The sequence below is a fragment of the Caloenas nicobarica genome, chromosome 1 (genome assembly GCF_036013445.1).
Source record: "Caloenas nicobarica isolate bCalNic1 chromosome 1, bCalNic1.hap1, whole genome shotgun sequence".
Lineage (NCBI taxonomy): Eukaryota > Metazoa > Chordata > Aves > Columbiformes > Columbidae > Caloenas > Caloenas nicobarica.
Window position 1 is genome coordinate 69,495,078 of NC_088245.1, and position 16,319 is coordinate 69,511,396.

Genomic DNA, 16,319 nt, shown 5'->3' on the forward strand with positions numbered 1-16,319 from the left:
TGGATGGAACACGGTGGGGCTGTGGGTGACCGGGAAACGGCAGGGTTCACCGCCACCCCAGGTGACAAGCCCGGGCAGGCATCCGCAGGGCGCGGGGGAGCTCAGCACCGGCGGGGAGGCAGCAGAGCAGGTGCGGAGCCCAAGGCACCCGCTTCCCTGCGCGGCCCGCGGGGGAAATTTGCGCTGCCGGCCCGCGGGTGCCCGGCTCGGGGAAGTTGCCGCGCAGCCCTGGGACAGGCGGCGGAGGGCTGGGGCTCGCCATGCCGGGGGGGGACCGCGCCCGGGGCAGGCGGCCGCTGGGCAGGTAACGCGGGGCAGGGCGGCGGGAGGAGGCGCCCGGGCAGGTGCTGACGGGGGGGGAGGGAAGCAGCGGGGAGCGGCAGGCAGGTGTGGGACCGGCGCGGGAGGCGGCCGGAGAGGGAGGCGCTGCCCTCGGGGCTATGCCGGCCCCAGCGCCCCCGCGGCGGGAGGGACGCTGAGGACCCCGCCGCTTCTCACTCGCTCTCCTTCTCCCCGTCTCTCCCCCAACCCCAAGGATGAGCGGAGTCGACGGCGCGCACTTCAGGCGGGCGGCCATCCGCAGGAAATTCGGCCCCGCCACCGCCGCCTCCCACGGAGCAGCGCCCACCTGCCCCGCGGGCCCCCCCCCGGGGGCGGCCCCCCGGAGAACGCCCGCAGGTAATGGCCTTGACGGTTCCTTCGGCCCAGGCCGCTGCCCCGGCCCCGCCGTCAGCGCGGGCGCAGCTGTCGGCCCCGCAGCGCTGCGGGGGCACACGGAAGAGCCCCGCTGCTGGGGGGGACCCGGCGGGAGGTGCCGGCGGGCAGCCGGGGCCGGCTTGCCCCGGGGGGAGCGGGGAAGGCGGCGGCGCGGTCCTGCCCGGGTCCCGCCGCCCTGCGGGTTCGGGGCGGGCTGGCTCCTGCGGCGAGTTCCCACGGGCTTCCTCTGCCCGCCAGGCTGGCAGCGGGCGGCGGGTGTAGCTACCAGGTGGTGTTTCCCCGTCGAAGTCGGGAAGGAAGCTTCACCGTATCAGGTTTTGCCGTGCGTGCCGGCGCGGTGCTGGCACGAATGTCCCCTCGGGCGGCCGTGGCGGCTGCAGAACCGCTTTTCTGAGGGGCCGAGATGGGGTGGGGGGGCAGCTTGCCGGGCCCTCGGAGTTGGGGGCAGCCGCAGCGCAGCTCATCCCCCGTCTCGGCACGAAATGTTCTGAAGTTGTACTTTTAACAACTCTTCGACTGGCAGGAAAGCAGTCTGCCTTCTCTGACAGACTCGTGTGTCACGCCTGCCCCTCCCCGATGCCTCTTTCTTTGCCCCCTTGAGCAACAAACCTGCGTTAGACCTGTTTGACATGTTAAGCTTCAGAAGGCACTTGCTACACCTTTAATTCAGTACTGCTGAAAGGGACGGTCACCTTAGGCTGGTTATCTGTGTTACCTTGGTCATGCTGGAAAAACAAGCAATCGTAAAATCCAAACTTCAGAAGGCTATTGCCTATGAACGAGTTAATGCACACAGCCATTTATCTGTCTAAACTTTGTGATTCTGTGATGTGACAGCAGGTGTGACAGACTGTGCTCCTGCTTGTGATGTCACGGTGGCTTGCTTTTATGGATGTGGAAGGACAAAGTGGATGAAATAAAGCTTGAAATCTTTGACATATGCTTGTTATATTGTTGGGAATGATTACATGACAAATATAAGGACAGAGATTTTTTGCTTGGGCACTGTCTTTTTACAGTTTCTCAGGCAAGAGGCCTGCTTAATTTAACAACGAGTATGCACAGATAAGAACAGATTCTTGCGGTGCTGTTCATAGCGTGTTTAATAGATCTTTAACTGGTAGTGACTTTGGATATGTGCATGAAAGCACAATTTTTTTAGCAGTGGGTTTTTTTTTTCCAAGGCTTTACTTGTGCGTTTACGTTGGGGGAAAAAGGTCTATGCGTAGTATGCAGACTTAATGGATTTCATTTTCCTCTAATAGAGGTACACTTAAAATAGGAACTCTGTGTTTTCTGTCAGTTTCTACTTTAGTGTCATTAGGCTCCTGCAGTTGCTCACTGTTACCTTAGACTCCTGGGTAACAGTTTCATACTCATCTACAATATCTTATTGTTGCTCTTTTCATCTGTACACACACCAACTCCACCCCATGACTTTTATTTACTAAGCATATATGCAATGCATAGCTTTTCAGTGTGGGCATTCTTGTGGCTTTTAGATGGCAGGAAGGTTGTGAGGGCCGCAATGAGCAACATGCTGCTTACCAAATATCTCTGAACAGCAATAATCAATTTTATAGTACTTTCTTGCATCATGATTGCAATATTAAATACAAAATTAAAATAAGGAAATGAATCCTAAAGATATGGGAAATAAAAGGGAGACGTGGTGACGATTTTTAGCTTTTCTCATGTATGTACATAAATCCTCTCTTTTTTTTCATTCGTAGTCCATTTCTCCTAGAAAATTAGGTGAAGAAACCTTGTGTATAAAAACAGTGTATTTTCTCTTAGTGGGACTTTGACTCCCTATCTGCTCCTCCTGTTGGCAGTGGCCACTGCAGCATGTGCTCCAGCATCCTTTAATCCCAGGATAGCTTTGTAGCCTCCCTCTCTGTAGTCAGAGCATGCCTGCATTTACTTCTGTTATTGATAAAAGTGATCAAACTGCCTTGATTCTGCAAGCATAAACGTTAACCCCCAGGTGCAGCAGAAAGCTGGGTGTGTTCTTTTGCTTATTAAAAAAAAAAACAAACCAGGGTGTTTACGCTTTTTTTGGCTTACAAAGCGCTAACTGGATTTTAAAGGGGTTGTATAATGCAGTATGCTTTTGACCTGCTTGAAAACTTTATGGGGAGGGAGAAGTTAGTGTAGCCCACACACCTCTGATCCTTGTCTCTGCCAAGTGTTGTGAAATACGCTCGTCACTTAAGTTACTGCTTGGGGACAGGACTCTGGCAATTGTCTCAGATCTGTATCTGGACTGCAACTGGAGAAACTAGATGTCTTACATCAGCTGTATTTGCTTAGAAATGCATTAGAAAAAATCTGGATTATATGTGGCAGGCATATCAGAACTCTTCTCAGACTAGTAAATTGTGTATTAGTGAGAAGACTTAATAACAACTGTTATAACTCCTGTACACTCAATAGTTTCCTCAGAGCCTTTGACACTGGCCTGATGAAGTAGACAATATCACAGGATTTTTATGCTGAGAGATGGAAGCCCTCAAAGTATTTCCATTCTTGGTGGTGTTTGAAAAATTTCTAATGCTGAAGTGGGGTTTCTGTTGCAGCATTGAACTTCCGTTGTGCATTGCAATCTAAGTGTCTGACTTGTAACAGAAGAATCTTTCTCCTCTTCAACACACTATAGTCTAACTCATTGAGGTTAATTGTCATGTGCAAAATTGCAACTGAATTTTGTTAACATTTGAGTTTGGAAAAGCTTGGTGTGTTAAACTACTTACAGGACAAAGCAAAAATTATTTCCTATTAGAAGTTGACATTAATTTAAAGTTTTGGACAAAAGAGTACTTGAATCTTCAGAGATACTTTGAAATGCCTAGAAAGTGTCAAGGCTGATATCTAGAGACAGTTTAGAGAAGAGCTTTCAGTGGAGTAGCATGATTAATAATCTGTTTTTGAAGGGAATAACTAGTGGGGATTTAATGTCATCTTTTTCTGCTGAATTAGAATTCAGAGTTGCTACTAACTGGAACAAATCTTTACTTCAAATGTATGTGTGCATGTTAACTCAAAATTAGCTATCTGCCAAGAAGCAGACATAGGCGACTGCTTGCCTGGTCGCACCTTTCACAAGACGAGCTCTGCAAAGTGTGAGCATGGCAGTACTTTGATTCTGCATTGGATTAAGTTATCCCAGAAGGCTGTATTTTGCCTTAATTGACTTGATTTAGCTGTGTAGTGAAAACATCGCTCAGGACACAAGGACGCAGTAACTCACTTTCATAGCAAAAAACATCTTCTTCCTCGTATCAGTACAGTCACCCTTGTGCTTGCTGCACAGATTAACACTTTGTGAAATTCAAATCTTGCACTGGTTCCTTGTGTTTGTTTGCTCCAGTGCAAATTTACACACTTTCCGGACTGTTTTCTCCTGTTCCCCTTTGCTACATTATACTGGTGTTATACTGCATATTGGCAGTCTCAGACATTGCGGTGTGCCTCTTAGAGAGCTAAGGTAATTTGCATTCAGGACAGCATTCACTGCAGCAAGGTGTCTGCAAACACTGACGAGGAAAAAAAGTAGTTCCCCACCACTACTGTTGTATCTCTGCCTGTTAACATAATCCTATAAAATCACATCCATTTAACAAAACTTCAGTGGTCTTTTGGGTTTTTATTTTGCAGTGGAAGATAACCAAATGAGACTCTAATAACATGCTGCTCTAGGCTATAAAAAATGTCTATATTGTTGAGGGGTTTATTCTTTAAAAGCTTGAGCAATAACTATGCCCTGCCTGATAGTTTTGGTTGTGGGGTGGGGTTTTTCTGTTGTTTGTTTGTTGTTTTCTTTAAACAATTAACTTTGGAATATCATTTTCCTTGCTCCTGGCTTTATGTTACCCATTGCATTTTGTAGACTGGTCTGCAGTGATTGAAAATCTGATTGCTAAACAGCGTGTTCAGGAAAAAACCTATATGATCATTAAGGCTAATCTAAGCAGTGATAGGAACCTGTAAATGCACCATGAAAGAGAACTATTTGCACTGCACACCTTCCTGGTGAATGTAGGGTTTTTGAAATTTTTCTGAAGCTGAGATTTTTCAAGGAGAGCTGATACTTGAAAATGCAGAGAAGGGATGGTGAGTATATAGGAAATTGCTTCTAAATATTCCTCTCCTTGCAAAAATGAGGGGAAAGCAAAGTATAAAAAATTGCTTTATGCGGAACTTGCATGAAAATATATTTTCCCTTCTGTTATTAGAGACCTTCCTGTTTCTGTGGGCTAAATTAATCCCGTGAGGCCCTTATTGAAGCAAATGTGTTGTGTCAAAGTGCCAGGAAATGGAACTTAGCTTCCTGAATGTTATTTTGCTATTTTCTTATTCCTTTCTTCCGCTGCTTCTCCTGCAAATATTTAGGAACAAAATAACCTGTCTGAAGCCAATAAGAATGTAGCGTTTGGTTCATAGACTATCCAGGAAAGTAGCTTATGTGTATCTTGGGTTGGCTTGGCAAGGCTATTTATTCCAAACAATGTCTGCTTTACCCAATAATTGTTGTTGGTCTTGTAATACTGGCTTCCTGGTGATCAGATGGTGATTTCCTTAAATAAATTAGAATTTGTGTTCACACTGCTTGTCTTGCTAATGACAACACAAAGGGTTTCAAGGAAGAGTGACAATTTGATGTGAGTTTGCTGAAAATAGAATAAGTCTGCTCTGTTCTGGAGAGGCTTCTTTAGAACACGCCACAAGAGGGCAAAATTGCAGAGGTGCTGGTAAATGCCATTCCTGAAGTGCTTTTAGGCATATCTGTAATTGGAAAGTAATAGTTTGCATACGCAATACAAATTAGTTTGTTGTACAAAATCACAGAAGCAGGTTGCTTTTGCAGAAAAATAAATATGGTTGCGAGATTTTTTTGATTGGAGGAGGAGAGCTTGCTTGGAGAATGTGTTGCTTTTGGGTGACTGGTAAAACACAAATACTGATAAAGGAAAGGGTTCATACAAAAAAAAAAAGAGTTGTGTTTTGTCCTTCAACTTCTATTTTGTCCTTTGTCAATACCTGTGCTGCTTATAACTGCAGTTGTCAGACTTTTCACTTACTTCTTAAGTCGTGGTGAAGGTCCATCTCATCTCCCAGCATTTCAGTCAAAATCTCATTTATAACGGGGCAGTATTTTTATTTGATGCAGTTTGCCAGTATGTCTTGGGTACAGTGTGATCTGTGATAAAGCATTCCAACTGCGCTATTTTGCACTGTTATGTCTTAGTGCTACACGTTTGCTGTATAAGACAAATTATCTTCCCAGGATGAAGGATTTGTCAGAGGGAAAGGAAAATATGAAGCAAGCAAATTTTAAAATAAGATACTTGTAGGCTTTTTCCTCTAGTTTCATTAATGCTGGGTAGATTTTCTTCAAAATGTTATTGTCAATTCAATATTTCAATCAAACTGCTGACTGCAAATCTTGTAGCTGAGACCCCTTTTTCTATGAAAGAAAAAATGTTTTTCTGTTCCAATATGGGTTACTGTGTGTAATAATCTCTCCTGAATATGAAATGATCTAGCATGAATAGTTACATTTAAATGATCAGAATGATCCCTTCCATTGTGTTGAATCTATGAATAAACTTTGCCTCCAGCTCTTGATGGTCGAAACATTTTAATCAAATGCGTAGCTGTGGACAGCTCGATTTATTCAGGCTGTTATCAACAAACTCCGTTACTTCTGACAAGGGGAGAGAGAATTCTGTTTAGAGAGAGTATCCCCAGAACGAGAGTTTTGTCAATAACCCAAACAAGAAAAAAGAGGAAATTGAAAGAGGAATTTTTAATGTTTTCTTCAACTAGCTGCCTTGGAAGTAGCATTTTAACAGAGATGGCTTTAGCAGAAGAAACGACTTCTGAAATTAATGTAAGGGAGGGAGGATGGGGCTTTGCTGAAATGTTGATGAACCAAGTAAAAATCAGAGATGTGGTCCCAGTGCGCAAATACACAGCAAGAAGGCGATACCAGAAGATATGGGGAAATGAGTAAAAGCACAAGAGGAGAAAAATTAAACCACTGCAGTAATCTGCAAAGCCAGACATGTGAAGAAATGTGTTTTTAACGAGTTTCAGAGCAATTTGACACCTCTGATCACACTGAAACTCAGTAAAATGAAGCATGAAATGGATTAGAAATTGGAAGCAAAAGACACTAAGTAGAAAGTAGGGCAGAGTAGCGAAACAGTGTTAGTTACTAAGTATTAATGCTAAGTGTGTCACAGATGTTAATGTAAAATAAGCTAAATAGCCTGGAACAGAAGAAAAACGCAGTGGAACTGTAATGTGAGATGTGAAATCCTGTGATTTATTCCTGACTTCGGAACAAATGTCTTGCAGCAGAGATGATAATGCAGCAACTTACACGTTTAGCCTTCCCCTCATGAGTAACTGCAGGCACTTGCCCTCCCTCTCAAATAGATGTTAGCGTGCCCAGGTGGAGATGAGGGTCGGGGAAAGAGAATGGTGACCAGCGATTAAAAATAAGTCTGACTGATTCAGTAGCTGGCTTCCTATTTGTCTTTTTAAATATTTGGCTTTTTACTAGTTTAGTGTGTGATGTTTCCTTGCTAGGCTTTTGGTCCTGTTGTTGCTGTTGCGACCAAGTCCTCATGGTGGGGACTTGCAGCTACTGTAAGGCCACCTATCCTCGTGGCTGTATAATTATGTTCTAACTCTGTCTGGCTCCCGCATGCTTGAAACCAGCGGGGTCTGAGCTGCCCCAAGGGCTGGTGCTGTGGTACTAGGGCTGCTGGTGGCCCTTCCACGGGTGGCTGTCCTACACCCTGGTTCAGTGCTGGGTGGTGCTTCTGCATTCTTGATGGGGTTGCTGTGGGCTGGATCTCTTTAGGGACTTTGTGGCACCTGAAGGAAAACTCAACAGAGAAGTTTCTAACTGCATCTTTGGTATGTCTTCTGTTTCTGTGAATTATTAGAGGCCTCGATCTTGAAAACTTGAGAGCAGATCCTCTTGCCCATACCCCGTGGCTTCTAGAGGTAGAAGAGGGGGGATGAAGTATAGAGCTCTCTGCTGCTGCTTCTGGTTCTGGCTGAAGATCATGACCTGACCAGTCACTGTTCCTTGCAGAGACTGTCTAGTCTTTAAGCTCCAGCTTATTTATTTATTTACTTAGGGTTATATTGGTAGCTTTTATCTTCCTGCCGGGCTGAGACATTCAGTTGCTTAAGCTGTTTCAGACTCCTAGATTCTCTTCCACCATGAAAAAGGTATTTTAAATAAAAAATCAAAGTTAAGGTCTACAGCAGACTCAAAAAACCAACCAACCAAACCAAACCAAACCCCAAACAAACTATAAATTACCTGAATTGTAAAACTGTTAAAGCAAATAATATTTGAAGATAAGTTTATTTTAAAATGTTTTGTCCTGTATCAGAAGGGCTTGATGACAACTTGCAATGAGTAATCAGAATGATTTTCCTCTTTGCTCTCGCATGTGACCATTCACTGTCTTGTCTGTGATACTTCAGTTTCTTAATAGAATATTAATATATGCATTATTTGTATTAACATCAGTAATTGAGTTAGGAAATGAAAATTACTGGCTAATTACATTCATCTTCAGAATTGGTGATTTAAGAATGAAAACATAGTCAGTGATAAAGACAGAAGGAATTGGTTTTTATAGAATGGAAAGCTTTTTCAGTTTTATGCAATTATGCTGCTAGCCTTTTCGTCAGTTGACTTTTGCCAAAATGCCCCTATTTTAATACAAACATACTGAACATTCCTTTTCATTTACTCTGACATTGACTTTTGACATTAGGATATTACATTTCATCCGTTAAGGTAGAATCCTTTTGTACTTCAACTATTCCCCTATGGGCTATCAGTGCTACAGCATTCAAGAAAGTTATATGGGATGACAGACACCTGAGGATGGTTTTCAAGAGTTCTTAGGGATCTTGTTTATTTGCCCTTTGAAAGCCTATAGCCTCTGAATTCTTAAAAAAGAGGGTTTTTATGTCTTTGAACCAAAAGCTTGGAAATTCTTGGGTGGAAATATGATTCTAGGGGAGGCTTTGCAAAACACCCAATTTTTGTGGTATATACAATAAAACGAGAATTTATATCAGTGCATAAAGTTATTCAGCATTTGTGTTTTGGCTTATTTTAATTCTAAATATAGAACTATGTGAAATTTATTAAGATGCACTTTAAATTTGAAAGCAAGTCGCATCTATTAGTTACTTAAACTTGTGCATTAACAACCACCCTGTTTTCTAAAATGGATAATTATTTTAAGTTGACTTTCATCAAGTTCTGGTAATCTGACCCAGCTGTTACTCTGTAATTACCTTCACACTCTATTGAGTTATGCAAGATAATGCAGTAAACAGTGTTCTTTATAATTTATCAATCTATATCTCATCCTGTGGACATGCGCTCACCAGTGTTACAAATGAATGGCATGCTAATGGCTGAGCTGGCTGTGAACATGCTGTTTAGAGACTGCCAAGGTAGGTCAGGTACCAGGAGGCAATTGCCGCAGCGCTCTGTGGTGGCTTTTGTGCTTGGGTTGAATGGAAGGGTGTAAGCAAGTCAAAACACAACCACCCAAGTCATTGGTTGTGCACGTAATCTATTTCTAGACTTCCTTTTATCCTTTCCTTGTCCTGTATCAAGCATAGAGGATCTCTTCAGAATAGCATTCCTGACATGCAGTCAAAGTGGGAGGAAAATGTCCCAGCTGCCATGTAGAGCCAACAAGAGACCTGGCTAGTATTGGCATGGGCTGCCCTTAGGGTTCAACTTCACTGTGCAGAATTGCCCCTTTAAGCTTTTATCTTATTTATTTTCTGTATAAGGACTTTACTGCTTGTGCACAGGATATATTAAAAGCCTTTTGTTCATAGAAATGAGAACAATATTAACATTGTGTGTATTACCAGAGAGTTTAGAGGAAGTTCAAAACCCCCAATGAGTTATCTCTTCCAAGGATCTTGGTAGAGCTTAAACAAATAAGTGGCTGTTCATCCCAACTATATTGTTATTTCTAGGTTTTGACAACTGTTAACTTTTAACAGTATAATTTCTGCTTATGTGGCTGATACCAATGGTGTAGTTAACTAGTGTTATATGGGGTTTTTGGTTGTTTTCGGTAAATTCAGTTGCGCTGCAACAGGAAAGTAGGTCTGCCATTTTAAAATCTGAGTAATATCGGGATGTTGGAATGTGGTATATAACATGTGAATCTTACCGTTGTGAATATTGTGTCCTCTTTGTTACTTCCTAAAGGCTGTTCAACAGTTGTGTGGGACTGGATCCTGATTAAAACTAATCTTAATTGTTTTTTGTGCTAAACACAACTTACAGAAAATGTTGAGATAAGAAGGTGGTAGCCTCTAAATGAAAAAGGAAAAAAGGGACTAAGTAGTTTCACTGTGCCTGTCTTATGATTAGCTGATTTAAATATTTACATGATTTAGAACACTGAGTAGTATTTCTAGGGGTGTCTCATGCAGCTCAAATTATCAGATTACTTTTTTTTTTCCACACAGGGTTAAACAGTCATGTGTAAAGGCATTCGCCAAGTCCTTATTGATTGCTTCTGTCCTGCTGAGGTCGAGGCATATGTGTTCAGCATCCATGGGACATAGCATGCAGTATCTGATAACTGAGCAGGACCATGATCCTATTATATGAGACATCAGAAAGCCTTCACAGTCTTCTAAAACTTCTTTGATACAGATAATTCAGACTCTTATTCTCTAAAGTTAATGACTTGCACTATGGTTTTGTGAGAGAATATTAATGTAGTCTTTTCAAAAAGGAAAGTGGTTTTAAAACTGACACGGAGAAAAATGGCCAGTGTCAGGAAGACTGGCTTGGTAATGCTGCAGAAGCATCTGCATGCAGAATGGCTAAGGGGCACAGCAGTTTAATATAACTCTTTCCCAGTTAATGTGTCTAGGCATGATGTAATGAATATTCAAATATGGTGTAGCTACAGGAACTAAACCCTTGCTTGTAGATGAGTGAATATACAGCACTCCAAATGAAAACTCAAGTTATTTTGTTCGGGCTCAGGAAACGTCATAAATTCCCCTTTGCAGCACCAGGCTTTCCAATTGTTTCCTTTTGCCTGGAGATGCTTGGGAGATATTTTACAGATGAGGAAAAAATATGGAAATACTCTATTAGAGTGACATTTTGGAGACTTTGCTGCAGGAAAAAAAAATCATGTTTCCTCTGCTGCCCTGTGGTGTAGAGTGCTATTGCTCACACCAATGCTGGCCTAAAAAAAAAAAAGTAAATCTTTCACTATTTCATTCCTTTGGTCCCAGGGAAGGAGAGTAGAAACCCGAGCAGAAGTAGATGACATGTTCTTTGAAGACTACGGGAGTGCATATATTTAGTAGTCTTCTGTTTTCTACCATGCTCTGCTCAGCTATATGTGCTTGTACAAAAGTACATATTGGAAGAAAAAAAACCCCACTCCTGCCCCACTCAGCTTCCCATCTGTTCATTCTGAGTATTTGGGCTGCCTTTGTACCCACGTACCACTCTGAATATATAGTTTGGGATGGAAATGAAGAAATTTGTCTAAGTATTTTTCCCTCAAGAAATCAAATAAAACAGCTGTTTGCTGTCAAATGTTGGCTTCAGTTCCAGGAAGGAAAAATGCTTTTTAAATATGAAAAGTGAGAATATGTAATCCTTGCTAAGACTGACAAGGATTGTATGCTTATTATAGTCAGTGAGATGGTAGGCAACCCTGAGTATAGGTAAGGCTAACAGAACTGGAAACTAAAATGCCCAGAGCTGAGGTGTCTGAAGTGCTATGGTTGGATTTGACTTTTTTTTTTTTTTTTTGAGTATATGTGGAAGTGCAGGTGGCTTGAAGTTGAAATACAGTGTTTACAGTGGCTCAGGGCGTAGAGGCGGGATTGGCTTTCTGATAAGGGTTTTTTTTCCCAGGTACACAAGGGATTAGATTTTCTGTGAAAGCAGAAGCTATTTAGTAACTGGAAGTAAGGAGAGGGGACTGCAAACTGACTTCATGGTGCTGAAAGGACTCTTTATCGTAAGGATTTTTTTTCTTTTTTATTTTTCCTGGTGTGTGGGCTTACATTCAGAGAGGGCAAGAGGATTTCGATAGCTGGTAAGCATGTTAAACTTTAAATTAAAACTTCTGAACTGCTTTACAGCAGCTGCTAACAAGCCACATAGAATAAAACTAGGTAATCCTGTGCTAATGAAGAACCACCTTCACTTTTACTATAAGCTCTTGAATGACAAATATTCAAGTAAATAGAAGCAAATTATCTGTGTTTCTGTGTGGAATGTATACTGTCTTCTTCGCCTATCTTTTTTCTATGTGTGGATGTTATACCATTGAATGATCTGCTGTTTAAATTATGATGATATAATTAATTATTTGGGGAGTGTGGTGTTTAACTGTAGCATGGTTCCTGTTAGTGTGGGTTGGTTGGGTGTGGGTTGTTTTCTTTGTTGGTTCTGTTTTTAATCCTGTTGTGGAAAACATAATTTTTAAAGACTAAGTTGAGTTAAAGTCTTTTAGCAAATCAGAGGTCAATTTGAGGGACTGTAACCTTGACTGTGCAGGTCAATTAGGAGGTTTCAGTGCTATGTAAAATAAAGAGGTCTGATATCCTTGTTTGTGGGGCGTTTTTTTTGTTGTTGTTCAAAATATTATAGGTGGTTTGCCACAGACAGAAACTGCTGTAGGGAAAGAAAAGGATTTTTTTTTTAATTATTATTTTTATAAACAGCATTGGGTCACTGTTTACCCATTTGGGACATAACAGTAATGTACACGAATATTGCTTAAAAGTTTGTGGAAAATAAGGAACGCCTTCACAAGCCGAAGTAGAAAATAAGGAACTGAAAATAGTGATTAAGAAAATACAAAGGTCTCTGAGGAGAACGTGTTTCATGCCAGGTGTCTCCCAGCTCAGAGTGCTCTTAGTGCACAGGCTCCTTCAGCCGCTGTGGTGCTGCATCGTTGTAGCAAAAAGACTGATGTCTCAGTGCATTGGCTTTGTCATGGGCATTGCAGTAATAGGTGGTTCTTCCAAGGCCGTTTTATTGGTAATCTGAAAAGATCCCCTGTGTATAAAACAGCAGGGGACCAATCTAATCCCTAATGTAATTCGATAGAGTGTAGTGGACCTAAGCATTAGGATATGTTTGGATATGGATACAGTTTTGACATAAGCATTTGGGTATGGTTAATATTTTCAAGTATTAAACCTTCAGTTGCATAATGTGATTTTTATTATTTTTTTCCTGACATAAATCCTGACTTACTGTTCTTCATGTTAGCAGGTTAAGGGCAGGAGCAATGCCTATAAGCCACATCTAACTTGATTTTTTTTGAACTCCAGTTCATTCAGAGGCTTTCGGTTAATGCTTTTTGTCTTCCACTGAAAAAAACTAACTGCCATATATCTGTGGAGTAACAGGCGAAAGGGCTACACAAACTGAGGTGGTTCTTCAGGATTATCTGTCCTCATGCGTGTTTAAGGAATGCTGCCTACCCACCCTGTTAGTACAGTGGCTACTGCAAGCATGAGGCCAAAGGTAGTAAAGCGCCAGTTTTTTAATACTGACTTGGAATGTTTTCTATTGACTGGCTAGTATTTCTTTTGCATACCATATTGAATTTGTGTAGAAAATGTAAACCGAGTGAATTTTGTCTGTTGAAGGTAATAGTTAATGCATGTCTGATATTGTAAGATAATTTATTAGGTAATAAGAAAGGTTCTAGCAGTCGGAATTTCATGGCTGTTTTGATTGCCTGACTTCATTAAAAATCTTCTTGATAACTCAGCAGAATGACTTGCATTTGTCTGTTACTACAGCAATCAAATCTAGAAATACATCAAGAGCCTCAAATGTTGCCTAAAGTTTTCCCTTTTCAAATGGTCACTTTGACTCTACTTTTATCAGCGTTGTGCAGTCTGGCTGATTTTTCTGTGGATGTTGTGAAGGACCGTGTCTGCCGCAGCTTCTGCAGGGTGTTGAGGCACCGGCACGCGAGGCAGCAGCTTTGGTGGCACTGGAACCTAATCCACTGAGGTTCTCCTTCTGTTCACATGTTCTTCCCGGCCCCCTCAGCACGGTGTAGAAAGAAAGCAAGCTCTTTGTTCTGAACAAATGTAATGAATAATCAATATACAATAATCTCTTCTGCAGAATGACCATTTCTTATTTTGCTTACACGTTGCATGTCATGATGAGATCCAGATCCATCTGGGTATAATAAATGCTTGAATAATTCACTGCCAATAATTTAATTTAGCAGCAAACTATTATACTATAGGCTGCCTTTTTGTTTTATTGTGCTTTTGCGGTTCCTACAGTGATTATAATGTAAAAGAAATAAGCGGAAGATCCTTTTTTCACTGTGTATTGAATCAACAAGAGGTTTTTCTTGATGTGACCTTAGGCTGGTTGGTTTGTTCCTTCAACTGATTGATCCCTGTGATTACTTTTCCTTAGCAAAAACAATCTAAGAATCTTCCACAGTTTGCTCCCTATTAACTTGTGGGTATTTTTCTTCCTATTTCGTTGTTTTTTGTTGTGTTTTTTGGGGGTTTTTTTGTTTGATTTGGTTTTGGTTGTTTGGTTGTTTGTTTGGGTTTTTTGGGTTTTTTTTTAATATTATCCTACTCTCTAATTAGGAGTTAGCAGAGATATTTAGGAATATACAGGCAAAACAACTTTCTGAAAAAATGCATCATGTTTGTTTCCCAATCAGTGGATTGTGGACAATGTCTGCACGTTCCCTCTGATTCACCTGTATGATATTAAAGAGGAGGCAGGTGTGTACTTGTTCTGTTAATTCTAATGCATGTGTTTGAATTAACAACAACAACAAAAAAGAAATAAAGAAAACCACACCTGTGTTATGTGGCTCCTCGTAGGCTACAATGAAGGTAACTTTATATTCTAACTCTATACATATGACAAGAACCTGATTTTTTTTAAAGTCTAAACCTGAACTTTATTCAACTTCAGTTAAGGTGATTTTAATAAGATCAATAAGGTAATTTATAGTTAAATAATTTTATTCAATTTCCGTATCTTTCAAAACTTGCACCATTTTGTTTTATAGACAGAACTGTGGCTTGTTGAAAATGTGAAAATTCAACATTAGTACACGGTACCTATGGAAACTTAAAGTATGAGCAGCTGCATTATGCTCTTTATTGACAAATATCAATAAAACATTGTATGAAATCCAACAATATGTAGGCAAGTCTTGACAGATAAATATTTAACTCAGTGTTGGTACACAAGCTTAGTTAGGGATCCTGCACTTACTAGGCTCAAAACAAGCAAAGTCAGTGCAGTAATTTCTTTGACTTCATATTTGAATGTAAAACCACCTTATTTCCCACATGGTAGCTCACCGAATTCTCCACCGACTTCTACTGAAGAAAGAATAATAAATCGCTTCCTTGCTGGAACCAGAATGCGTAGGGCGCAGCCTGGTTTATTCTGTCTTCGCTGTGTCCACCACGGCAGCTGCAGTCACACAGCAACGGGGAGGGTCAGCTTTAGACGTCTGACTGTCACGTTTTCCCAACTCTTGCTGCCATTCTTTGGGCTGGAGCTGGTGGGGTGGCCGCTGTCACCGCCACGGTGGTGCTGTGCTCTGCTGGAGGGGCTGCTGCTGTATTTCCAGCTGGCTCCAATTCAGCGAAGTCGGCCTGTTTGTTCCGTCCTACGAGTGATTTTGGGCCTGGCCTACAGATCACATTTTGGTTTAGCGGGTGCTAGGGGTGTAATTTTAAAAGCTGGAGAAGCTCCTTGGAGGTTTGGAGCTTTCGATAAAAGGCTAACCGGGAACAGTGTTGGTCGTATACGGAGTGCTTTTGACTGTATGGAGGAACGTGGTCTCTAACGGATTACAACAGGTCCATATGTCTCCGAGTGCTGTCATCATCCCATCTGACAGTTATCAAACCATTTTGCATACCTCCCCTTATCTTCTTTATATGTATGTTCAGATTAAGCTCCTTGCTCGTAGTTCTTAACAAAACAGAAAACTGTCTGACATGGAAAATAACTGCATTCAAGATGAATGTTCATACATTGAATTCTTTGTTCATACATTGAATGTTCATACATTGAATTCTTCTTGCGATGTTTCCTTTGTAATGCTGTCATTCATCGATGTATTTTTCATCTCAGGAGCAAAACATCAGCCTTCAAAGGTTCTGCAGATACTTGTTTTGATAATTTTTTTTTTTACCTATTTGTCATAGTCTGTATGAATGGTATAGTTTTACCTCCAGAGTTGTCGTCTAAGGAAAAGAAACCTTAAAGGATCAGTAGCCCTCCCTCTCCTTTAAAAAACAGGCGGTGGCTACTATGTGTTATTGAATTGATATATCTGTATTACTGGACAAATATGCATTGAAGCTTCATGTTGCTGTATAAACCACTTGAAAAGAGTATGGCGTACAAGACTGAAGGTGATATTTCTATATATATTTCTAGGGTGTTTTCACACCACAGACTTTTACGTTAGAGAAACCAGAACTACTTAGATGGTTATCTCTTTTGGACTGCTCTGCTGATATTG

The 16,319-nt window shown here is 41.4% G+C and overlaps 1 protein-coding gene across 1 annotated transcript in view; it reads left to right on the top strand.

Moving 5' to 3' along the window:
• Positions 1 to 658: 658 nt before the first annotated feature.
• Positions 659 to 16,319, top strand: part of FGD4 (FYVE, RhoGEF and PH domain containing 4) — a 116,401-nt gene continuing 100,740 nt past the window's right edge. Inside the window, exon 1 of the mRNA XM_065629005.1 lies at positions 659 to 678. The gene's annotated coding sequence lies outside the window, so the exon portion shown is untranslated. The remainder of the gene's footprint in view (positions 679 to 16,319) is intronic.